The following is a 26,612-nucleotide window of genomic DNA, read 5'->3' as shown; positions in this document are numbered from 1 at the left end:
ACTACATAAGTGTAGTAATATAATGAATGTAGTTATAACAGAAAGGGAAGCATACATAGTTACATCACTGCATTATAAAAGTAATAAGCCAGTAAGATTAGATAATAAAAAAACAAACATAATAGAAATGTCACCATTTGCCCTTGAGAAGAATATATGGTTCATGTGGCGGAGTGTTCACCATTCTTGCCAGTGGCTACACCTTGTACAGTCCCCTCGGCCTGAACCTGGGCAGCCCTGAGACTTGTTTTGAGCCAAAAGAATCTGCTGAGCTGGCACGGTGTGGCTCCAGGCATAAAACCTAAGGCGGCCCGGCAGCGTCTGCTGTTGGCACCGACAGAGCCGTCATCACACACCAAGTCCAGCTCCCCGTGACCAGCCTGCGAAAGAACCCGCTAGGCAGGTGGAGGTCGATGCCCCAGATTCCCTAGCCCCGTGGCTGGCAAACTCATTAGGCAACAGGGCGGCAAACCACTGCCCTAACAGTACATGTGAGGGAATAAGTCACCTCAGACTTTCCAGTCCCAGCAGATGCCATGTGGAATGGAGGCAAGCCCTGCCCAAACTGGAGAACTGTGAGCTAAGTAATGTCATTGTTTTAAATTACTGAGTTTTGCCGGGGTTTGTTAAATAGATACCTCAGCATTGGGTATGCAAACAAATATGGAGGAAAGACTGTAATGTACCTGTTTGCAAAATGTTTAAAAGTAAATATTCTGCCGAAACCGGTTTGGCTCAGTGGTAGAGTGTCGGTCTGAGGACTGAAGGTCCAGGGTTCGATTCTGGTCAGAGGCATGTACATTGGTTGTGGGCACATCCCTGGGGGGGGGGGGGGGGGTATGCAGGAGAGAGCTGGTCAATGTTTCTCTCATCGACGTTTCTAGCTCTCTATCTCTCTCCCTTCCTCTCTGTAAAAAATCAATAAAATATATATTTTAAAAAAAAAGTAAATATTCTACATCTTCTGAAATAATGCATCTTCTTGACCTTGGAAAAAGGCTTGTAAATCCTGACAGGTATTACTGTATCAGCACACTTAAGACAACTCAACTCCTACCAAAAGAGAGAAGTCAAGACTTCATCTCCAACTACAGACCTATACACGCTCCGAATAAAATAGTTTATGTATTAAACCTCAGTAAAAATTTGCCTGTGGCCCTAGCCAGTTTGGCTCCATGGACTGGAATATTTCAGTCTCAAAGTACCTGTACACAAAATATTTATTAATTGTGTGGGATAAGAAGGGGATAATAAAATGGAAAAGCCTGAAGGCACCACTATAATCAAATGATCAAAGTAAGTATTTTCAATAATGAGACAAACTGAAATCATATACCACCTGTAGTAGACACAATAGCCCCCAAAGATGTCCACATTCTAATCCTTAGAACCTGTGAATGCGCTACTTTACATGGCAAAGGAGAATTAAGGTTGTAGAAAAAATTAAATTTGCTAATCAGATAACTTTAAAATTGAAAGATTATCCCAGATTATTTTGGTAACGTCTATGTAATCTCGAGTCCTTAACAAATGAAAGACAGGGAAAGAAGAGAGAGAGAAATGGCAGCATGAGATGGACTAGGACCAAAGTTGCAGGCTTTGAAAATGAAGAAAGCAAGCCATAAGTGAAGAATGCAGGCACAGCCTATCCAAACTGCAAAAGGCAAGGAAATGCCTTCTCCTGGAGACCCTCCAAAAGGAATGCAACCAGCCGACACCTTGATTTGAGCCCAGTTGAGATCCATTTTGGACTTCTGAACTGTAAATTAATAAACGTGGTAACTGACTACAGCAGAAATAGAAAATCAATAATATGCCACCTAACAAATGCAAGGAGAAAAATATAACATCACTTTTGTGATATTCCTGAAAAGATGCCCATTCTACATCTAATATGAAGAAAATCAAACAAATTCACATTGCAGGTGATTCTATAAAATAACTGGCTTGTATTCTACAAAAATAGCCACATCTAGATCAGGATGTGAGAATAAGTCATCTTTTCTTTCAAAGAACAGTTTAGACAACTGTCATTGTGGACCGCGTGACTTGGCAGCCACCATGTTGACCACATGGCTTGCAGCTCCCCTGGGGGCCGCCACCTTGAAACAGCAAAGGCCAAACTCTCCCTTTGAATTAGCCAATCTCTAAAGACTGTGCACCTGAGCTCCAATAAAGAGCAAAGGACAGGTCACGGACTTCAGGGATTATAAACTGCTCGGTGTGTGCGCACTTTCAGACCTTGTGTGCACTCTACGTAGAAGTAAAGATGGTTGCCTTGCTGCCTGGCTCCAAGTATGTTTTGTGTTCTACCAGGATCCTTGACTTGGGGGGGGCCTCACAATTTCTAACAAGGAGCTGAAAACACAAGAGGACAAAATGTGTCAATGATCCTAAACTGGATCCTTTTCCTATAGAGAACACTACTGGGTCAACTGCCAAAGCTTGAATGGAGTCTTAAAGACCAGAGGCTGCTGTAATGATGGTTATATTGCTGTTACGCTCATTTGGGGGGATTATGAACTACAATATTCAAAACAGACATCATGTCAACAACTTTCTCTCAAATGGTTTATAGAGTACATTATTTGTATGTAACTTGTATGAGTTCACTTCAATAAGTAAATAAAATAAAGGTAGTAGACCCCAAATTGTAGACCAAGCTCCCAGGCTGGCAACCACCATGTCCTCAAAGAGCCAGAGGTATAGTCTCTGGGGCAAATGAACAGAAGCTCTACACTGGCAGAGACCAAGCACAGCAGAGTTAGAGGCCCAAGCAAAGCAGCCTGTGCAGAGCTGGGGAGCAAAACCGCAGCACAAGACATGCCCTCCCTTCCCCAGTGTGGATTTCCAGTCCCATCAGAGACCCCCAGAGCCCTGAAGGAAAAGCCCTGGGGACAGTCGTGTGCCTGGGCACCCATCACTGTTCTCAGCCTTCGATGAACAAGCCTCGCCCTCCAAGTCTCTCATCAGCTTTCTCATGCTTTCTCTTACATACGGCCACTCGCCCAGGAATGGCCAAATCTCAGGAAAGCTGCCAACGTCAACGACAAATCAAAACAAGCAGAAAAACAGGAACCCAGAGGAAACTGAGACAATGCCATGAAGGAAAAGTTTGTAAAAAGGTGTTTAACTACAGTATGAATGTGTTGGCTGAATTAAACAAATATATGTATTCATGAAGTAAAAATCGAAATAGCCAGATGGAAGATAAAAGTTGAAAAACCTCTCTCAAGAAGGGTAAAAAAAATAAACAAAAATTAGAAGATAACAAAATCACATGTCACTTGAGAAAACCAAAGAGAAGAAATAATCAAGAAAATTCCCCAGATTTAAATGACATGCACCTCCTAAGTAAAAGGATGGGTCCGACACAAGGAAAACACCATGCCAAAGCAAACACGACGTAATGTCCGAACACCAGACGTAAAGAACGGAACCTTAAACTGTCATGGTGAGAGTGGGGGAGATGTACATACGAAGGACCAAAATCTCTTAATAAATGAATGCATCTATGCAACATCACAGTCACATATTGTGTGCCTCCTGTACTCTTGCAGTATTCTAACCACTAACACTGCCATCTCCCAACAAAAACACCCAGGCTGTAGGCAAGACAGATGACAGTTTCTTCAACAAATAAAGTCAAGGGGGGAAACGATACAGAGGGGAAAGTAATACAATAGATTAGAAGATACTTAAGAGATCTGCCAATCAATGACACTTTATGGACCTTATTTATGGATCCTGATTTGAATAAACAGTTGAAAAGCACAATTATGAGGCAATCAAGGCAATTTGAACTCTTACTGGATATTTAAAGAATTACTTAATCTTCTGAAGGTATGAAAATGGCATTAGGATTATAGTTTAGGAACTAGTCCTTAGAGATACTGTTACGCCCGTTTGTAGTCAAAAGTGAAATTATGTATCTGGGTTTGCTTGCAAAAACTCAAAGGGAAGAGGTGTAGACAGATATACAGATGTTTTTTAAAGTGGTCATGAGTTAATAAATGTTGAAGTTGGATAATGAGTACATGGGAGTTCATTATGTTCTTTATTCCATACTTTGAGGTATTTTTAATGAAATCCAAAATACAAATTATATCTGCTATCTGAAGCTAGAACATCATAAAGCAATACATTCAGAGTTCTCAGTAAAAATTACATTCAAACTGCAATTCTGTTTCCAGTCAACAGTTTTAATCATGAGGAAAAGGAAATTAAAGGTATTTTCAAACAATGTCTCAAAAATTAAACCGTCTCTCGCCCTGGCTGGTAAGGCTCAGTTGGTTGGAGCGTTGTCCATACACCAAAAGGTGGAGGGTTTGATTCCTGGTCAATAGAAAGAAAAAGTTTATTTTAAAAAATTAAACTATCATGCATTCTAATCAGAAAGTACTGGAAGTTGGGCCCCAGGAAAATCTATATATATGAAACCCTAAGCAACTGGTCGACCAATTGACGGTTTGACCGGTCACTATGACATGCACTGACCACCAGGGGGCAGGCGCTCAATGCAGGAGCTGCCCCTGGTGGTCAGTGTGCTCCCACAGTCAGAGCACAGCTCAGCTGACCAATGGACATCAGAGGCCGGGCTCACGGCCGGTGAGCGCCGCTGTGGCAGTGTGAGCCTTTCCCGCATCCGCGGCGGCGGCGGCGGCAGGCACATCTGGGCCAGGATGAGTGGTGGTGCAGCACCCGACCCAGGCTCAGGCTCCTCCCTAGCTGCCTGCCGCCTCACACAGTACTACATCCCTTGGGGGATGCTGGAGAGAGGGCACAGGCCAGGCTGAGGGACCCTCCAGTGCATGAATCCATGCCCTGGGCGTCTAGTGAAAGATAAACAGGTAATATAAAGGCCAGAGGACAAGGAAACAGGAGATCCAAAGCTACTGGAGATACGTAAGAGGCATTGTATTGAGCCTAGAAAGCTGGAATAAGACTACCATAGTCATAATTAAACACTGACTATATTTAACAACAACAACTAAAAGTGTGATGGAGGCTCCCCTAAGAAGGTTATTAGGGGAAGGATGGGAAGGTGTGGGGGGAGAATAGGACAACTAATTCTCTGATATATTTGTGCAGAAAACTATATTGAGAAGATATTGGATGGCAGTCACAAGAAACTAGAAATGAAAGCAAACAAAAATACCAACACAATATAACTGTTAGTTCCAGGAAAAACAAAATCATACAAGGAAGGAAATTTATCATAGTATACAACTGATAAACAAGACTACCATGGTCATAATTAAACACTTAATATATTTAACAGAAATATAACTGTAACGAGTAGGTGGAAAAAGAAAAGTATAAGGCAGATGGATTCAAGGTACTCATCTCCCTTAAAAAGTCAATAGTGTCTTAAATTTTAAGTCAAAGACAAGCATAAGGTCAGGAATATCTACCAACTCCCCTTCTTCCCTTGTCACAAAAGCTAGTTTTGTTCAGAACCCATTTGCACATCTAACCACTTAGGTACATGCCCAGGAGAAAGCATGCCAGTTCCACGAGTGTGTCTAATTGGTCTAAAAGTAATGCCATTTCCCTTTCTAGTGAATGTTTCAGAAACAGGCCCAGAACCCAGGAGATAAATCTGCCAGAGAGTTTCTAGGCAAAGTCTCCACATTCTTATATGGCTACTGGAGGCCCAGTGCACAAGATTCGGGCAAGGGGCTGGGCGCTCGCAGCCCCAGCTTTGTCTGGAAGGTCCTCTGGACAGTCATTCTGCCGCTGGGTCTAATTAGCATATTAGCTCTTTATTATATAGAATATGATAAGAAATATGTTCTCTTCTCTCTCTAGACATTGCTGCATTAGAAATATATAACTCCTGCCGGGACCGGTTTAGCTCAATGGATAGAGCGTCGGCTTGGGGACTGAAGGGACCCGGGTTCGATTCCGGTCAAGGGCATGTACCTTGGTTGCGGGCATATCCCCGGTAGGGGGTGTGCAAGAGGCAACTGATCGATGACTCTCTCTCATCGATGTTTCTAACTCTCTATCTCTCTCCCTTCCTCTCTGTACAAAATCAATAAAATATATTTTAAAAAAAAAAGAAAGAAATATATAACTCCTGAAACTGCTGGAGCCATCTTAATAGTCCAAGGGTGTGACACCAATGACTTAAAGGGGGAGAGGAAAAACCTGGAGCCCTTAAGACATGAGAATGCCCCCTAACCAATGAGCCCTAGCGTCTACCCTGCCCCTGGACTTTCAATGTATGGACTTTCCTTAGAGATGCACACTGAAATAGTCACAAGTAAAATTATGGATCTGAGTTACATTCTCCTATTTTAAGCCAGTTTGAGTCAGGGACTCAATACCGGCTTCAAATACATCCAAAGCAGCCTAACGGATACAATAAGCATGTGGCTTAGAAATAGAGGAATACAGCAAGAAGAAACAGCTAAGACTTGATGTCAAATGATTACCTATGGGGTAGAGCTTGCCAACTAGCGGGCATGGCCCACAGTGACACGAGTGTCTTGGATGTGCCACGGTCCTCTCAAGACTTAAGACATCTGAAGCCTCTTGGCGTCTATGCAGGCAGAGCCTGGGGTGACATGTGCAGGAAGCAGTGCTCCAGCAGGGAGGACCAGCAGCAGGGGAGGACAGCAGCAGGGAGGGTGTACTGGGGACTGCTGTTTTCATCATCAGCCTGTCAGCAGTATGCAACTTTGAGTATATGCATGTTAAACCTAAAAAGTAATTCTTAAAAAAACCTGCAGTAAGCAGAAGAGACTAAATTTCTGATTAGTAAGGAGGGACACTAACAATAATACAAGATCGTAACTGAAGACAATTTCAGAAACAACTCTCAGGAGCGCAGGTAACAGGTAGATTTCAAAATAACAGAAGAGGAACAGCTACAAGGAATCCAAAACTACACAGATGTTTCTTCTTTAGTGACATAACTGTACTCAATCACAAAGAGAAAACACAAAATTACTTTCTGTTGTGCATTATACTGACTGGATATTAGATGAGATCTACCAAAGTCTCTTCAAGTTTTACAACCAACTCAACTCAGGAAGCTAAGATACAATATAAATTAACACCAGAAACCCTTCTTTCAACCTGGTGCTAAGGAAAAAGCAAAATTCTAACACTAGACCCACAATTCTCAAAATATACAAGGTTGCTGCTCCATAAAATTAATCAAGTATTTGCCAAACCATATTCGACAAAAGCTATATAGAATTATGAGTAAGAGCTGACCCTGGTTTTGAATCCTATCTTACCAACCACTAGAGCACATGTGTCAAACACAAGGCCCGCGGGCCAAATCCGTCCCGCCAGGCCTTGCAATGTGGCCCGCACAGCGCTGTCATCACTGCACTCCGCTACGTTTCCATCACAATGACAGTTTATGACTGTTCAGTAAACCATTCGGCCCACGATTTAGGCTGGATTTTAGATTTTGGCCCCTTATCTGATTGAGTTCGACACCCCTACCTAGAGAAAATTACCTCACCTCTAACTAAACCTAAATTTCCCATCAGTTACATGAAAATAATACCTTCCGAGGCTGTGGTATGTGTATGTTTATAGTGTTCAGGCTTGCTGAAGATGGCCCTCACTATGTTAACAGGTGAGGTGGTTCCTACTCATGTGCACTGTGTGTCTCCAAGAAGGTAATTTTCTCCGCGTTTATTTCCTTCATACCACGCCACCAGGGAGTGGTCTGCAGGGCACCTTTATGGCAAAGAGAAGCTCCCTACTGGTTATCTTGCTTCTAACCCACTTGGACGGATTTTTCTTACTGTGTCCTCATACTGTCAGCCACTTAATATGTTTGAACCACTATTTAGCATTCACTCTGCAAACCGTTATATTCAGTAGAAGACTACTAGAGGCCTGGTGCACTTCTGTGCAGGGGGAGTGTGGTAGGGAGTGTAGCTGTATTCTTCACCATCCACAGCGCTGTTTGTGACAGGAACAGTCTTCCTGCTGTGGTACCTCTGCGGACCTCTCCCGTTCTAACCAGTAGGCCATCGAGGGATGTCCAGCTGCTGGCTTGGGCCCACTCGCGGGGTCCTAGTGCCGCAGCAGAGGCACTCGCCAGCCGTGAGCCCGGCTTCCGGCTGAGTGGTGCTCCCCCTGTGGGAGCACAGTACCAACAGGGGGAAGCTCCTAAGTTGAGTGTCTGCCTCCTGGTGGTCAGCGTGCGTCATGCGACTGGTTATTCCACTGTTCGGTAGATTTGCATATTAGAGTTTTATTATATAGGATTATGCCTTGGGCCTCCTGACCATTTCAGAAACAGAGGGAATATCTTTTAGACTGATTGCTCAACTACCTGAGAAAAGCATAGTATGGTAACAATAAAAACGCTTTCTTACAGAAACTATGCATGCATTTTAACCTCAATCTTCCAGTCATTCAGCAAACATTTATTAAGTCTTCTATGTGCCAGAGCCCTAGGATACAATAATGAACAAAACAGATGTAACCTCTGCTTTTAAGCAGCTTAGTGCAAAGCGTATATGTACACACACACACACACACACACACACACAGCCCTAGTATCTATTAAATTCAGGTCAAACAAGTGTGAAGCTAGGAGAAGAAAAAGTTTAGGGTGTTTGGAAATGTAACAGAACAGAAGGAAGAGGAGTCAGGGAAGGCTTCCCTGAATATACAACCTCCAAATTAAGACTGAAAATATGGCCCTTGCCCTTTTGACTCAGTAGATAAAGCATCGGCCCACGGACTGGGGGTCTGGGGTTCGATTCCAATTAAGGGCATGTGCCTTGGTTGCAGGCTCGATCCCCGGTGGGGATTGTGCAGGAAGTAGCTGATCAATGTTTCTCTCTTGTCGATGTTTCTAACTCTCCATCCCTATCCCTTCCTCTCTATTAAAAAAAAAAAAAAATCAATGAAGTATTTTTTTTAATTTTTAAAGACTTAAAATATGAGCATGAGTTAGAACAAAGTCCTCAGCATATCACTTACTCTTTGTAACACTATAAATAGTAAGTACATACTATCCCTGTCATATAGACCGGGAAACCGAGGCTCAGAGAAGTTTATATTCTTAGGAAAAGCCAGATATCTATATCAGACTCTAGAGATGTATTCTTTACCATTCCACAGCGCTGTTTGTGACAGTCACATAGTCTTCCTGCTGTGGGGACCTCTGCGGACCTCTCCCGTCACACAGGACTTTTGACTTGCTTTTAAGCAAGAGAACCAAGGACAGACGGCGGGACTTCACTTCCATGGATAAGGTACGTAAGTCTGACATCTGTGTGAGGAGCCTCCCTCTCTCCTCCACTGCCTGTGAGGACGTAAGGGCCACGCTGGGACGGACCAGACAGCAGGGAACTGAGAGCAGATGCCTACCAACAAGCAGCCAGAACCTGAGACACCCCACCACCACCACCACCACCACCACCACCACCACCAGTGAAACAGTGCACAAGGAACTGGATTCTACCGGATAACGCTCTGAGCGGAGAAGTCTCCCCCCAGTCAAGCCTCAGATGAGACAATAGCTCAGCCAACATCCTGCCTACAGCCCACTGATACCCTAAAGCAGTGGGCCCAGCTGAGTTGTGCCCAGAAATCTGGCCCACAGAAAACTGTGAAATATAAATATAAGTGTTTTAAGACTTTAATTTTGTGGCAATATTGTTACATAACATTGTTAAATTATTGTAATAAAAGTTCTTCCAGCAATCACTGGTACTTTGCTTAAAATACAGATTTTCAACTACTCTTTTTTCCCCCCAAATATGTTTTTACTGTCCACCCATGAGCCAGGAGGTCAAGATTCGATTCCCAGTCAAGGCTCATGCCTGGGTTTTGGGCTTGATCACTCTGAAATCAATGAAAACGTTTACTTTAAATATGTTCATGGGTTGAGCTCACTCTACTGCTCTGAACTACACATCAAGTCACCTTCAGGTAGCAATCACAGTTGTTCTTTTCATGCAAAACTCACATACCAAAATGTCAATCAACATTACCCACAATCTCACCCTACATTTTACAGTAGCCATTTCAACAACTTTGTCATATGCCTGCATTATTTCTATCATTTATGCCTGTTTCTATTGGCAGAGTTTCTTGTTCTATGTCTATGAATTCACTAAACTTTTCTTCAGTGATGCCTAATCTATCATTAATTCCATACATTGCATTTTTTATCTCATACGTTAGTTTTCACAACTAAAATTTTTATTTGGGCTTTTTTAGACCTTTCAAGTTTCTACTAAATCCTTTTAATGCATGGAATACAGTGACAATAACTGTTTTTAATGTCCTTGCCTGTATCCATCAGCTCTAGGTTGGTTTTAATGGATGGGTATCTTCATTATAAGTTATATTAACGTACTTATTGGCATATTTAGTAATGTCTGATTGAATGCTGAACATTTTACACTTTTGAGCAATGGGTTTCGTTAATTTCCTTAAAGACTGTTACACTTTGCAATGGCAGGCGATGGTGTTACTTCAGATCAGGTTGCCCCCCTCAAGGCATGTTTTTAAGCTTTTTTCAGACAGAACTAGTTGAGCCTTTACTCTATTCAGAGCTAATTTATTAGCCCCACTACTAAGACATGACCCGCTGCAGTGTCAGGGGACAGGGGACACAGCATATAACAAGATCTTCCTGCTGTGCCTATGAGACTCAACGTATCCTGGCCTGGGTGAGAGCTCGGAGTCTTGTTCTGCTTCTAGCTCCCAGGGAATTCCTTCCCCCCAGAATGTTCCTCTATGAAACTGCACCCTGGATGTGCACAGCAGACTGGTACTGTCAAACATATAAAGGGACCGCTAAGGTTTAGGGGATCTCTGCATGGCTCCCTCTCCAGACACTGCTCCTCAATCAGAACCGCCTTGGCCTCGCCCAGCTCCAATCTCACTCTCTCTGTTCAGGCCACAGGGCTCTATCTGGACTCCTGCTCAAGGCACTGAGGTCTAAGATCTGAGAACTGCCTCCAGGCACAAAGCTGGGTCGTAACTGGACTCACCCCGTTCCCTTTCTCCGGTCAGAGATCACAGTTCTGCACTACCTATTGTTCAATATCTGCAAACAGATGTCCCGAGTATTTGGTCCGGTTTCCTAGTTGTTTACAATAGAGGGTAAATTCACAATGCTACTGCCTTCTAATGAAAAGCAGAGGCCATGACTCCTGACACTGGTTTTAAAGGAATTGTTTTATTTAAGATACAACTCCTAAACACATACGTGCGTACATACATACATTCATACATCATCTATCACATTATCCCATCTTTTTTTTTACTGTGGCATATACCACTCTGTACCATTCTTTGTCATTGTGTCCAATTTGCTTTATTGCTTATTCTACATTTTGCCATAGAGTGTAAGCTCTGTGAGTGCAGGGATCTGGTTTATCATCACTCCTGAATCCACAAGTACACAATCCAAATTAATTCAATCAACAAGCAAGCTGATTTAGAAGTATTTCACTTCTATATACTGTGAACTCTTCTCATTAGTAAATTCTGATCTAGACACAGATAACACCGACTCTGGAGAGTTCCTTAGAATTGTCTATTATCTTAATTAGCATCATCTAGGTAAAAGTTCTTAGTTGCAAACCGAAAAGGAAGTTATTAAAGTATACGAGACACCTCACAGAAAGCCCAAGAGGGCCTGGCCGGAAGGCTCCATGGTCCAGAAGAGCCAGAATTCAAACCACAGAGCTGCTCTAGCGGAGACCATCTAGGCCTCAGTCCCTGCAGCTTGTCCAGATACCAATGACCTGGGAACAAGCGCTCCAGCTGGACCTGCCTGTCAGCCTCTGGAAACCGGAAGCAGCTGTGGTCCCCTAGCCCTGCCAAGCCCAGGCTTCTGGGGGAGCGCAGTGAAGGTCAGATGACCCCAAAAGATGCAGGAAAGTGAGCCATTGACTTTCAGATTGAATGTTCTTCCTTCCACCAGGACCTCCCCCCCAATGTTTTATTGATTTTAGGGCTAGAGAAACATTGATAGGCTGCCTCCTGCAGGAACCCTCCCCACCCAACCCCCTGGTGGGGAATCAAGGCCACAACCACAGCAGATGCCACAAACTGGAATCAAACCAGTGGCCTCTCAATGCATGGGACAATGCTGAACCACCTGAGCCACACTGGCCAGGGCCCACGAAGATTCTTAAGGCAAAAAATTCCCCCAACATCGAAAGCGGTTAAATGTTCTCAGTTATTACCCAAAAGAGTAACAAACCAGTAGCAACGAGGCATCAATCCCAGAATACCAGAACTTTTATTTATTTCTTTTATTAGTGTGTTACAGAATCCATTTTTCTCTTTCTTTTCTAAGTATTTAACTTTAGGGCAGTTAACTCTTTGCTGGAGGTATTATTATTATTATTACTATTACTACTACTACTACTACTACTACTATTATCTGGAAGCAGATGTAATCTACTGTGGTTAACCTTAAGCCAATTTAATTCCATACATCTCCGTTTTCTAAATTTCAAAACAGATACTACCAACCCCCTTGTAGGGTTGCTGAGAATATTAAAATAACTAATAATGAATATGTACAATGTCTGGCCCCTAGCAGGCAATTAAGAGTAGCTATTGTTACTATTATTAAATGACAACTTAGAGGAGAAACTCACTAATTTACACAAACATTTTTTTATTTTACCTTAGTACTGTACTATAATTGTTATCTCCCATGTCACCAGAGATAAAGCAACAAGTAGCTTAAAGAAGTCTAACATGTTGCCATCAAAACTGAAGTTCAATCAATAAACAAACAGGTGGGTGGGTGGGAGGAAGGATGGAAGGACTGCACACCCTGCCAGGGAGCTGCCTGTGCTGGGAACGTGGTGAGGGCAGGAACCATGTGGCCATGGGACTCACTGCTGTGTCCAAAGAGCCTCGCCTGGGGCCAAGCAGAGAGACGGTCCATAAAATTTTAATATTTGCTTTTCTAAACATTTACAACAGAAACTAGTCACTGAGAAGTTTCCGAAGTATTTTAAAACAAGTCACCTAGAAGCTTTAAAATACTTCATTCTCCTGACAAAATCAACACCTTCAATAATTTTCTAACTACAAGGTTCATTCTTTTGAAAATCCATCCAATGAACTTTCCCCCTCAATCACTCTTGTTCTGTCATCCAAACCTGAAGAAGTTAAAGACAAAAAAACACCCAAACAAACCATGTTCTTCGTTTTTCTGTCACTTTTTAAATAAAGTAAAGCTAGAGCTTTTTAAATGTGAGCCTGACAGCTACTGCAAATGCTGGGCTGACATTCCAGATAGACCTGCTGAAAGAACATCACTCTGTTGGCTCGGAATCATGAGGAACATCCAACAAGTTAAAACCACAATTTAAAACCACTCCAAATGACCACTAAGGGCTATATCTATTTCAGTAACTACTAAAATTATGCACTTCTTTTAAAAAAGGCACAATCTTTCTACCTCATAATCTTGCTTCTAACATACAGATATTTCACATGCATTTAAGTTATTAATCCAGGAGTGAATAATGTCTCTTTCCTGGCTACAAAGAGCTTTCCAATCGTATTAAAGGCAGGTTCACCTCTCTCTTTCTCCTCAGGGCTCCCATATTCCCTGTCCAGCTCTCTATCCAAATGCACAGACATTCCTCTGATGTAGTCCTTTTGTCCTTGAGACCAACCAGCAAAGATCAAAACATGTAGCTGCTCACTGATCAATCCCACAAGTGTTCAGTTAGTGCTCACTCTATGCCAAACATGCAACACCCCTGGACAAGAGGGAGCCAGACGCCGCTGCCCCTGCGCACTGAAGGGCATTATTCAAATCAGCACAGGGTACATGGGATGTTAAACAAGAGGTGACTGGGATGGGAAGGTGCTTTCCCTTACAAAAGTGACATCTGGGCTGAAACTGAAGCAGGAGAGACGTTTAAACAGATAGCTAAGGAAGCAGCACATGCAAAGACACGGATCCAGAGACCTGGGAATAAGACTGCACAGGGGCCATCACCCAGGGAGGGGTCCTGTAAGTAATTTGGTCTTTATCCTAGAAGTCACAACAAATCATTACAGAGGTGTTTTGTTTTGTTTTGTTTTTTGGGCTTTGGGGTGTGTGTGTGTTTTTAAGGACAGAGAATTCTTGTTTATTTTGCTCAAATCCCTCTTTGATTTCTGCCCATTCTATTAAATTTTCCCTATTCCTTGACCTTGCTACAGGCCCTCATCCTTTACTTCAGATACCTGTATCTTTGTCTTATTCAGCAATAGCTTTCCTCCCATGAATCCTAGGACTCAAGTCTTCCGTCTGCATAGCTAATACTGCTGAGTAACTGGCCTTCATGGCAATTCTTAAGTAAATTTACCCAGCTTTACTGAAGTTCTGAACTGTACCATAGAACCATGATAGGAAAATTTAAAAAGTAAAACTAGATTGCAAAATATTCAATGAGATCCTAATAATCTTCTTACCGTTGCTGTTTTAAAAATTTTTATGAAACAATGTTTTGTACTACAAAAATGATGTCTCCCAATAATGTCTGATGTAATGATGAAGTTAAAAAAAACACCAATGTGGTGATACTTGCAGGTCTTTTCAAGGGAGAATAATGACCTCAGAACAAATTTTTCAGTAGACAGTATTTATCTTAAAGACTGAAGTCTTATTCAGATCCAAATAAACTTTAATTCAAAAATTAACTATCGAAAGACCCTAAGCCGAAACCAGTTTGGCTCAGAGGATAGAGCATCAGCCTGCGGACTGAAAGGTCCCAGGTTCAATTCCGGTCAAGGGCATGTACCTTGGTTGCAGGCACATCCCCAGTAGGGGGTGTGCAAGAGGCAGCTGATGGATGATTCTCTTCATCGATGTTTCTAACTCTCTATCCCTCTCTCTTCCTCTCTGTAAAAAATCAATAAAATATGTATATTAAAAAAAAGACCCTAAAATGAGACCAAAATTTTGACCTCCAAAAGGCAACATCAAAAATTACTCCATTTCATAGACTCTGTGTTCCCTTTAATGAAAATGTACATGTACTCTAGACTGGGTTCTTACGGCTCCTCTAGATACTATTCAAGATCCCTCCCTCCCACCCCCGCCACCCCCAATGAGAGCATAACTTCCATGATGTTTTTAGCATACCTTTTAATTTCAGGCCCCAGTTCCATGTTTGGCACTAGCAGATACTCAATAAATAATTCTACCCACCTCAAATAATAAATTATTTTAGATGATGATCTCCCAATAAAGATACAAGTAAAAATAAACGGAACATGGTATTTTTCATGAAAATACTATGACCCTCAGAATAAATTAAACTCACATGTTCAGTTAACTAGGTGCTTTTCAAACTTTGAATTATGATATAGCCTTTTCCTCTCCAGAGTCACAGCTTCTAACACAGGCTTCTGCACTGCCCACTGCTGAGCTCATCTTTAACGTGCGACATGATCCCACCTGCCCTAGCGGGAGCGGGAGCTACAGTAACTCTCTGTTCTTCCAGTTACTTCCGGTCCTGCTGTAGGAATACTCTCCACTGTCCCACTGAACCCACCATTCCGCACATACAAGTTTCACTATACTGCCACCAAGTTTAATTCTCTCCTGTTTCCAAAAACTTGGCGACATTGCTCTTTAAATCCTGAAATACTCACTTTGTTCTGTTGAAAACTAAATAATTAAGAAATTTTTAACGTGTTTCAAACTTGGGTCTCCCATCTGTCTTCCCCTTTTTACCTTTCTCATCCCTTCATGCCTATCCACTCAAATGGCCTGCCTTCCAGGCCCTCCTTGTGGTTCATCTTCCTAACCCACAGATGTGTCACCATGCACTGCCCAAGACCTCCCATCACCCACACTCCAATTCCTTTTAATGCACAAGACCCATCCCTCTCATTTCTCACTGCACTGTTCCTAGCCCAGCACATACACATACATATTTACATATACACACAAAGGCCCCAGCACAAAATTCATTCAGGGGTTTGGCTCTTGCAGCCTTGGAGGCTTCCCTGGGCTTCCTTGGGAAGGTCGGCCGGAAGGATGTCTGGTCTAATTAGCATATTGCCCTTTTATTATAGATATACATATGTGCATATCTATATGTGTATACATGTACGTGTATGTGTGTATACACACACACATATATCTCTGGAACACACACACACTGGCTGTCACCCTTCCCTTCCACCACCACAGGCTGCCACATGACCTCCTCCAGAGGACTGCCAATCCCCAGGTTCTAAGGTTCTACTGTACAAGCCTAGCCATTCTTCCATACCGAGATCAGTCCACCTCCTCCACAGGCATGCTCAAACTCTCAGAACTGTCTTACTTGCTGTGTTCTTAGTCCTTCATATGGCAATACCTCTACTTCCTAACAAGATCTTGTTCATTTTGCCTGTATACACACAACTATCTCAACACTAACAGCAGAGGAAACCAAACCTTGTTCCCTTTTGTAGTCAAAGCTTATACCACCATAATTCACATGCACAGGACAGTTTATTCAGCTGAAGAGGCCTAAGAAGCCCCTTTTACAATGTAACAAGGATGTACAATTACAAGCGCTTACAATTTATCAAAATACCAGCTAACACAATACTGAAAAATCAGGAAATATGTTTAACTATATCTGACAAAAATGAATATTTTTATCATTTAAAGCACAAGACTTATAGTACAACTTAAGATGTTCAAACTCACTCAAATTAAAGAAATGAAAATCCAGCCCCGGCCAGGGGACTCAGTTAATTGGAGCATCATCCCGTGCACCAATGGGTCACGGGTTCAATTCCCAGTCAGGTCATATACCCAGGTTGAGAGTTCAATCCCTGGTCTGGGCTCGTAAGGAAGGCAAGTTCATACATTTAAATATTCATTTGACTAACTTGGACTATTTCTCTAAGTTGCTCACAAGTGAGCCAACCATTCACTACCAATGAGCTCACACATAAGCAGCATCATTTTTTAAAATAACAGGTATCCCTATGAAGTCCCAGTGCAGTTGGTACTCTGTCCTCTATTCCTTCTTTGGTAAAAAGAATGGCCGACATCAACAAATCAACAAATGACAAGTGCTGGCGTGGATGCGGAGAAAAAGGAACCCTCGTGCACTGCTGGTGGGAATGCAGACTGGTGCAGCCACTGTGAAGAACAGTGTGGAGTTTCTTCAAAAAACTGAAAATGAAACTCCCATTTGACCCAATAATCCCACTCCTAGGAATATATCCCAAGAAACTATCGATAGAAACACCAATCAGAAAGGATATATGCACCCCTATGATCATAGCAGCACAATCTACAATAGCTAGAATTTGGAAACAGCCTAGGTGCCCGTCAGCAGATGATTGGATCCAAAAACTATGGTACATCTACACAATGGAATACTATGCTGCCATAAAAAAAGAAATTCTCATCATTTGCAGCAACCTGGATGGAATTGGAAAACATCATGCTGAGTGAAATAAGCCAGTCAATGAAAGAGAAACACCACATGATCTCAACTCATTTATGGATAATAAAGAACATTATAAACTGATGAACCAAAAGATAGATATAGAGACAGTAAAGCAACAAGCAGACTGTCAAATTACAGCGGGGAGGGGAGAGAGATCTGGGAGAGATAATAGATCAACAGAAGGACTTGTATACATGCATATAAGTACAACCAATGGACACAAAATTCTGGGGAGGGAGGGTATGTATGGGAGGGGGGAAGCAATGGTAAAATATGTACACAGATAATAATTTAATTAAAAAAAACTGAAATTAAAAAAATAAAAATTAAAAAAAAAAAAAAGAACCCAGAGGCAGGAAAACATATGTTACTTCCAGACCTGATTATGCTGAGGCATTGGTTCACAAGCAATTAAGTTTCTTTGCGCCCATTTCCTTCTTTAAGAAACATGAATTATATCAATGTTTCTATAGCACCAGGAGTACCCGGAGCCCTGATTATGAAAGCAGATGCCAAAGCATCACCCGATCTGCAGAGAGGCGAATATGTTTTGGGAATCCCCCCAGAAGACTGAGAACCTAAGTTTTTTCAGGTCTCTACTAGATCTAGCAATTCTCAATAGAGCCCAAAGGAATCCTACACCTTTTTTTTTTCAAACCCACAGAAATTAAAGTGGAAGATATTAGTACATGTATTTATATTTTTTAAACTATTTGTACGCATGGCGTCTATAGATGCAAGCGGTGGACCTTTTTTAATTAATTTCAAAATACCGTAGCAGCTAACTGGTTGATTTCAGAGAGGAAGAGAGAGCGGAAGAGACAGAAACATCGATGATGAGAGAGAATCATGGGTCGGCCACCTCCTGCACTAGGAACCAAGCCTGCATCCTGGCATGTGCCTTTGACCGGAAACGAACCCCAGACCTTTCAGCCCACAGGCCGGCGCTCTATCCACAGAGTCGAGCCAGCTAGAGCAGATAATAAATGTATTTTTAAACATCTCCGCTAACATCCTCCTCGCAACTCCAATGACTCAAACATTTACTGAAACCTTGACAAGATGCAAGTGTTATTCTACTAGTATTGTTTGCCGAGGATATCAGCAGGAACACACACTGTATAGTCGAGGAGACTAAGGCAAAATCCAAAAGCTAAGATTCCAAATACTGTTTACATACAGTATAGTCACAGCCATCAAGAACCATGTTTCTGTCAGTAAAATAATGTGCCATTAGACTCAAAATACCTTCACTCCATTTTTCCTAATCTGACACTTATGTAACAACTGCATACGCTGAATACTGGTGAGCTATTTGAACTTGTATACCATAGTTTAAAAGATTAGTGACTAAATAAGAAAAATAAAACTTTTTTTTTTTTTTTTTTTTTTTTTTTAGAAAAATAAAACTTATTAGTGCAATGTGTTGTCTTTTCAAAAGTTTATTTCTTCAAGTTTCTCCCAAAACATCTGAAAGTGTGACAGCAATGTTTCCTAACCCCCCATTCTCCTCTGTCAGGAGAAACAGGTTTTCAGCCAAACCACCAAAGACCACATATCCCAGCCTCCTTTGCAGCTGAATGTGGCCACCTGGCTAAGTTCTGACCAACAGGTATAAACAAAAGTACAAACCATTGTAAAACGTACAGGTTTTTTATTAATAATAAAAAAAAGTGTGTGAGTGTGTGTGTGTGTGTGTGTGTGTGTGTGTGTGTGTGGAGGGGGGCGGGGAAAAGGGAAGGGAGAGAAAGAGGAATATTGGTTTGTTGTTTCACTTATTTATGCACTCACTGATTGATTCTTACATGTCCCTGAGACGCATGGGGGTGTGTGTGTGTGTGTGTGTGTGTGTAACCAACTAAGCTACCACCGGGTAGGTAGGGGGGTGTGTGTGGGTGTGTGTGTAACCAACTGACCTACCTGGCCAGGCCCCAGCTTATCTTTAAAGGGAGAGGAGGGGGTAGACGTGTCCCCCACATCCTGTTCCTGGACTGTGGGTGTGGGAGGCGCCTCGTACTGTACAGAAAAGGATGTCTCCTTAAGCATGGGAAAGCAACAAGACAGGAGAAACCAAACCCCTATACCATGCAGACACATCAGCCTTAGACTTACACTTGATACATGAACTTCTTGTTTAAGCCACTGTATTTAGTCAGAACATAGGCCCAAGCTCATGTTCTAATTAATATATAAAGTTTAAATTTGTAATAAATATGCCGGGACCGGTTTGGCTCAATGGATAGAGCGTCGGCTTGGGGACTGAAGGGTCCCGGGTTCGATTCCGGTCAAGGGCATGTACCTTGGTTGCGGGCATATCCCCAGTAGGGGGTGTGCAAGAGGCAGCTGATCGATGACTCTCTCTCATCGATGTTTCTAACTCTCTATCTCTCTCCCTTCCTCTCTGTACAAAATCAATAAAATATATTTTAAAAAAAAAAAAAAAAAAAAAAAAAAAAAAAAAAAAAAAAATAAATTTGTAATAAATATTAAATAGCTACTTACCAACTCAGTAAAGCTGAAACTAGTTATAAATTCTTGGTAACCCCACTACTGAAAGTATCGCTACTGTAAACAGCTTATATTTACAATATATGGCATTCTACACTTTTGCAAAGCACCTCATTACAGTATCTCATTTCACATTCTCGAAATCCTGGGCAGGGCAGCTGGTGCTACGCACATTTGGCGTATAGGGTAGCGGAAGCTCAGAGAAGCGCTTTTGTCCAGGACTGCACCACTAAGCAGTGGTCCATGCTTAGGGTTGTCTATACCATCATTCTGTGTACACATACACTCATACACCCCTGCTCCCTGCCAGGCAATGGAGTTACAGGTGTGACCAAGAAAGAATCATTCCTACACAGATGCCCCTTACAACCTAACATAGGGATAGATATTAAATGAATGCACGCACGCGCGCGCGTGCGCGCGCGCACACACACACACACACACACACACACGAATGTAACTGAAGAATTACACAGCTACTTACAGTAAGAGCTATGGGAAGAAAAATAACAGTCCTGGAAGAACACCTTGGCCAAGGAACCCTCCTTAGACTGGCGGTCTGGGGAAGGCCTTTTGAAAGAAGTAGCATTTATGCTGAGACCCTAAGGATGAGTATGAATGAAGAAGAATATGGGAAGGACAAGGGGAGAAGAAGGCTATTTAGAAATTTACATACATTATCAATCTCATAAGAACACTCATAAGGTAAGTACCACTGACCCCATTACTGCTGAAGATGCTTAGTGCGGTCCCTGTGCTGAGGGTCACACCGGGTCACACGGCCAGTCAATGGCAGGTCCTGTTGAGATTCCACTCGCCTGCCTGGCCCCTCTCTGCCAGGCACCAGCGCCAGGCCCGTTCTCTCCTCTCTCCACAGCACATGCTGCCTCCACTGCTGTCTGTAACTATTAGCACAGATTTCAAGTACATGTCACAGCTGCAGCATGTTTGTACCCAAATGTATGTGCTAAGATGCCAACCTTAACCACAAATATCCATAAAACACAAAAAAAATCCACTCTTGTCACTGTATAATTGACATATTAACTTAGGAAAATTAGGGAGTTAATGAACAGGGATGTGACCTAAAATAGAAATGACCCTGAAAATCAGTTTCATTGCATGTTAAACCAGCTCACTATCCCCCCACAAACACACACACAGCCAGTTTAAACTAGCATTTCAATCCTGGGGAATAAAATTCAAAACACCTCAATTCAAAAGATACATTTTAAGCTATTATGCACTATATATTAAATGCATATATATATATAAGCACATGTCCATCAAACAAACAAAAATATGTTTATGCCTTGTCAAAACCCTAACAGTAATACAAACTTTTTAAAATAATCTTCAAGTACAGAGGGTGCATAGCTCTGGTAGAAGAACTAATTGCCAAGAAGCCAAAATGATTCTATATTAGCAAAAAGTATGCCTACAAGGAACCACATCATTTTAGATGTTCAATGTACAGTTATTATCATCAATAATAACTCATTATACAACTCTAGAAGTAGGACTTGAAAGCAAAAGCTTAACTATTAAAAAACATTTAGATGGTTTATACAATTCCACAATTTTTCATATACCAAAAAACGAAGGCTGCCTGTAGCCATTAGGTTAGGACAGTAGTTGGCAAACTCATTAGTCAACAGAGCCGCATGTGGCTCCCGAGCCGCAGTTTGCCGACCACTGGGTTAGGAAACAATACTTAGTCTTTAATTACCTACTATGAACCTTAAATTATTTGAGTCATGTGAAGTAAACATTTCACTTTCACATAACCAATGGTAAGCTTTACAGCTCTTGCTTAACATTATAGTATTGACATAAGGCAAGATTTCAAGATTTCTTCATTCAGGGGCAAAGAGAAGAGAAATTTTAAGTAATTTAAAACCATTTGATTATTTTTCCAAGTAATTAAACACAAATCTTAACCACCCAAAATTTTTAATCCAAAATTGTGCTAGCCTTGGATTATAAATTACCAAATTTTCTCTAGCCATCAAAACATTGTCCAATGGACAAAATAATCTACCTATGTTAAGAAGTCTCTTAAATGGCATAATCATAATTTATATAAGGTGCTCATCCAAATTCCGCCCCACTTTGACAGGGCAACTGTGCTAATGTAAGATCTCAGGTGACCATGTTTGATAGTTTCATACAATATCTTTACTTCTAAAAAGAAAATATACACAAGTTTCTGGAGGTAAAACCACCCAAATACTCAATACAAATGCTTAGATCGCAGTTTAAATTACTGATAAGGAATATAACAAAATTAAAGACTAATTAAATTTGGGGAGAAAAGAGGTGATTTCTTTATAAAGACTCTTTTTGGAAGTTTTTAGGTTTTGGTGGGTTCAGATGGTCCCAGTTTTTCCTGAGGGAGAAGAGGAATCGCTTAGAGAGGTGGGGGAGGGTGGCGTGCAAGTTCTTTGAAATAAAGTTACTGCTAAAGCAAAGAAAAATGGATACACATCTTCTTACAAACACCGTCACAAATGAAACCCCTGTTCTATTAACCTTATATTTAATGTCATATATATAAGGCAATTCCCTTCTCATTCATAATGAAGTTACTTCTATCCAAATTTTCTTCCCATAACTGGACACTTGCCAACAATAAGTATGCATGTGAAACATCCTGTGCAGACTAGATTTCTAAACTATTTATTTTTCTAAATTGTTTTCTAGTTCCCAAAACTCAATACAAATTAGTCTTTTCATCCTCTGTAGTTTCAAAACAAAATACATGCCCAAGGTCATTCTATACCATGTGTTGTAACAAGTTATCTTGTGTTTTGCTTTTGCAGATAAACATTCATAGCACTATAAAAACTTATATAAATTCTTTAAATACTAGTTGCTACACTTACCACTCCCCACCCAACTTTGAGTCATAAATACAGTAACTCTCTAAATAAAACTAAAGGCCAGACACTGAACAATATTCTAGAAGGGGGATGGGGGGATTCTAAACAAGGGTATTTTTTACTATCTACCTTCCCCAAACAGGTCAGTGCATTAAAATGGAATATTTTTGTAAATTTTAAATGTTAGTGCCCTTAAAGACTGGACTAAATCATTCATTTTTTAATCCCCAACCAATTTTATATTTGTTGTTTCTAACAAGATCCCACCAAAATGTCTTTAAAATATGTTTAAGAAACAGTCTTAGCCCTAAATTCCAAATTCCTAACAATAAAGATCTTACTAGATCACTCTCTCACTAATAATGACCATTCACTCAAATCTAGAATCATTTTTATGTTTCAAATAAGTGTGCCTTCACTTTACCCAGGCAGGGATGACCCTTCCTTTCTAAACTTATGTCTCTTCTGAATTTTCTATCCTCGGTCTAACCCTAGAACTTGGTAGAGACATTGACAGGAGTCCTTACCTTGCTAGCAGGGTTTAAAGTCTAAATGAAATTTGGACTGCCACCAAAAACACTGCTGCTATGGCAAGGCAAATCCTCCACAAGCAGTGGGGTATTTTAAGTGAAAGTTTTATATATATTAAAAGTCAGCCACCGCCAGGCAAACTTTTTCCAAAGACTCTACAATTTCTTTGAAACTAATTTCTTCAGATTAAAATCAGCATATGAAATTTTAATTCTAATCTCATATTTATAGTTTTTGGAAAATACTCCTAATGTAACTAAACAACTAAAATATGAGGAATCTAAGAAAACAAAAACCAGAGAAAATTCCACTGAATTATTAAACACCCCAAAATCAAAGTATTAAATATGTCCTTTCCTAAACACTGTATATGGAAGGTGTAAAGGGTCACAGAAGAAATATATGTACGTATTCAAAGATAAAAATGACTAAACAGAACTTTACAAAAAACTTTCTTATGACTCACCAATATTTAAATGACGCCTATAATTAAAACGAAGCGTGGAGAACGAAATGTATCACATTTAATTCCTTCCATTCAAAAAAAAAAAAAAAAAAGGTCTGCATGGTTCCCTGGGTGGGCTGGGGGACTGATGAGTGTCACGAAGAGGGCCTCATCTCATTCTTTCCTCTCCACCTCAGCAAACTACAGAGTTAATTCCACGCTACCCTGGCCATGGGCACCATCTCTAGGTCAGAACCCTGAGTCATGACACACGGATGGCTTCCGACTGGCCAGGACTTCCCACCAGGAGTGAGAACCAGTGACAGGGGCCCGGGCAGGCTGGCTAGGCTACTGGCTCCCAGCGCTCCAGCCCCGTGACCTTGGATGAGTCACCGCTCAGTTTCCTCATCTGTGAAATGGGTCAGTGTCCACCGGGAGGGGTGAGGCCCCCAGAGGAGAGCACGGCCCTTTCCGTCCCCGTCCTCGTCCTCGTCCTCATCCCCGTCCTCGTCCTCGTCCTCGTCCTCATCCTCCTCCTCATCCTCACAGCGGTGTGGACACCACGCTTTACGGTGTATTTTCCTGACAACTCGGGCGGAATGCAAGCCCCAGATGCTGCTGCCATTCAAGGGCCGCACCTCGGCCGCAGGATTCGCAGAATCCAGGGCTGGATGCGCGGCCCGGCCAAGCCATCGGGGCCGATCCCCGGCCGGCCGGGCCTTTTTTAACCATTTCGGGCTAGGGAGGGGCCTTCCGCCGGCGCCACGGCGTCGGGCAGGGCCTGGGTCCGCACACGGACCGGCGAGTCCTGCTCCATGGCCGGGTCTGGGCGATCCCTCCCGAACCCCCCGCCCCGGCTCCCCCGGCTGCTCCGCGGGTCACCCCTCGGCCCCGAGCGGCCCGATCGCTCGCACCCGCGGCCCGGCCCGGAGCCGCCCGAGGCCGCGGGGGGACCGGGCGGGCGGCCGACCTTCCCGGCGCCTCGCCGGCCCCGGCCCCGGCCCCTCAGCGCGCATTGTCCTTGCGGAGCGCCCGGCGGCTCCGCACCGGAGGGGCCGAGAGGAGGGACGAGGGAGGAGCTGGGGGCAGAGGATGAGGAGGAAGAGGAGGAGGAGGAAGACAGCCTCCTGCCCCGCGCCCGGGCGGCCGGGCAGGCCAGGCGCGTCCTCCGGGCCCGCGCCCCGGCGCCCCGCTCCCCGGAGGCCGCGGCCCCGCGCCCGCCCTCCGGCAACTTTCCCTCCGCCGCCCGCCCGCCGCTCCTCCGGGACCGGCTCCCTCCCGGCCGCCAGCCCGGGCCGCGGCGCCTCCTCCTAAAATGGCAGGTCCCTCCCTCCGCCCGCCCGGCCGGCCTGGGCGCCCGGTGCAGGCCGCGGGGGGAGCGGGCGCCGGCCGGGCGGGGCCGCGGCCGGGCCGGACACTCACCGGGACGATGGCGGGGCGCTCGCGCCGCTCCCTCCGGTGAGTCTCAGCCTCGGGCTCCGCCGCTGCTGCTGCCGCCGCCGCCGCCGCGAGTCCGCCGCCGGGGCCGCCGCCGCCGCCGCCGCCCGCCGCCCGCGCCGCGGCTCTCGGCGTCCGGCCCGCGGTCCGGGGCGCCGGGCCGGAGCCCCGCGCAGGCCCCTCCCGGCGAACACCGCAGTCCCCGGGCCCGCTCCGGGGCCGCGCGGCCGGCCCGGCGGAGGGCGGCGGCGGCGAGGCCGGGCGCCGAGGGGCGGCCGCTGCCGCCGCGGCTTCCCGAGGCGGATTTGGTAAATCTCACAAAATGGCGCGCGCTCCGAACCTGCGCAGCGAGCGGCGCCGGGCCGAGCGGCGGCGGCGGCGGCTCCGCCAGGAGAGCCCGAACCGCCCGCCCCCGAGTCCCCGCAGACAGACACACTCACACCCGCGCGCACGCACACTCGCCCTCGCACACGCTCCCTCGCACACACCCGCACACTCACACCGGTCCCGCCCGCTCGCCGGCGGCGGCAGCGGCACCAACAGCAGCAGCAGGAACAGCAGCAGCAGAAGCGGCGGCGGCGGCGGCGGCGGCGCCCGCACCCCCCGCTCGGGGTGTCCGCTCCCTCAGCCCGATCTGAGCCGCGATCGGCAGCAGCGACGGCAGCAGTCTCCCCGGATCCCCCCGCCGCTCTTGCCGCCGCCACCCCCGCCTCACTCCAATAGGGTTTTTTATTATTATTCGGGCGGGAAGCGAAAGGGTTTAAAAAAAAACCAACCAACAAAATGGCGACGGACCGACCCGGTCGCTATGGCAACTGTCAATCAAAACGCAAAACCCCGGCTGACGTGCTGACGTCCTCCTCCCGCCCCCCCGGCCCGAGCCGGAGGGCGGGGCCTGTTGCCCGGGCAACGGCAGATTCCGTTCCCTCCTTCCCCTCTCCTCGCCGTCCCCGACCAACCACCCAACCCCCTCGGGTCACGTGAAGGATAAATTCGGAGCTCGGGCCCGCTACGAGTGTCAGAGGAGGGCGCGTGATTCGCTCGGGGGAGGGGGAGGAGGGCGACGGCCGGGCGGAGGAAGGGGAGCGGAGGGGAGGGGAGGGGCGGGGGGCGGAGGCGGCGGCCCGGCCTGCGCGCCAGAGCCCGCCGCCTCCCCGGCCGCCGGCCGCGCCCCGCGCCCGCGCCGACTGCGGCCCGGGGAGCGCGCGCGGCCTCCGCGCCTCCCGCCGCCTCCGGAGCCCCGCGCTTCCGCTCCGTGCGCCGCAGCCCCGCCCGCGGGGAGAGGGGAGCGGAGGGGGAGGGGGATGGGCCGGCGCTGCCGCCGCGGGGCCCGGGAAGCCCACCCCGCGCCCGGCCCGGGCTCTCACCTGCGTCCCCGGGGCGCGC

General features: G+C 44.6%; 1 protein-coding gene across 7 annotated transcripts in view; it reads right to left on the bottom strand.

The window, feature by feature from the left end:
• Nucleotides 1-26,612, bottom strand: part of DYRK1A (dual specificity tyrosine phosphorylation regulated kinase 1A) — a 125,733-nt gene extending 99,121 nt beyond the window's left edge. For 5 of the 7 annotated variants that reach the window (XM_045585230.1, XM_036448546.2, XM_045585233.1 and 2 more), the window contains exon 1: nt 25,212-25,357. The gene's annotated coding sequence lies outside the window, so the exon portion shown is untranslated. Of the gene's footprint in view, nt 1-25,211; nt 25,358-26,593 lie in introns of those variants that run through there. The other 2 variants (XM_045585232.1, XM_045585234.1) reach the window with 2 other exon arrangements.

Source organism: Pipistrellus kuhlii, unplaced genomic scaffold (assembly GCF_014108245.1).
Source record: "Pipistrellus kuhlii isolate mPipKuh1 unplaced genomic scaffold, mPipKuh1.p scaffold_m20_p_2, whole genome shotgun sequence".
Lineage (NCBI taxonomy): Eukaryota > Metazoa > Chordata > Mammalia > Chiroptera > Vespertilionidae > Pipistrellus > Pipistrellus kuhlii.
Note: the sequence above shows the minus strand (reverse complement) of the source record. Positions and strands in the feature narration are given on the sequence as shown.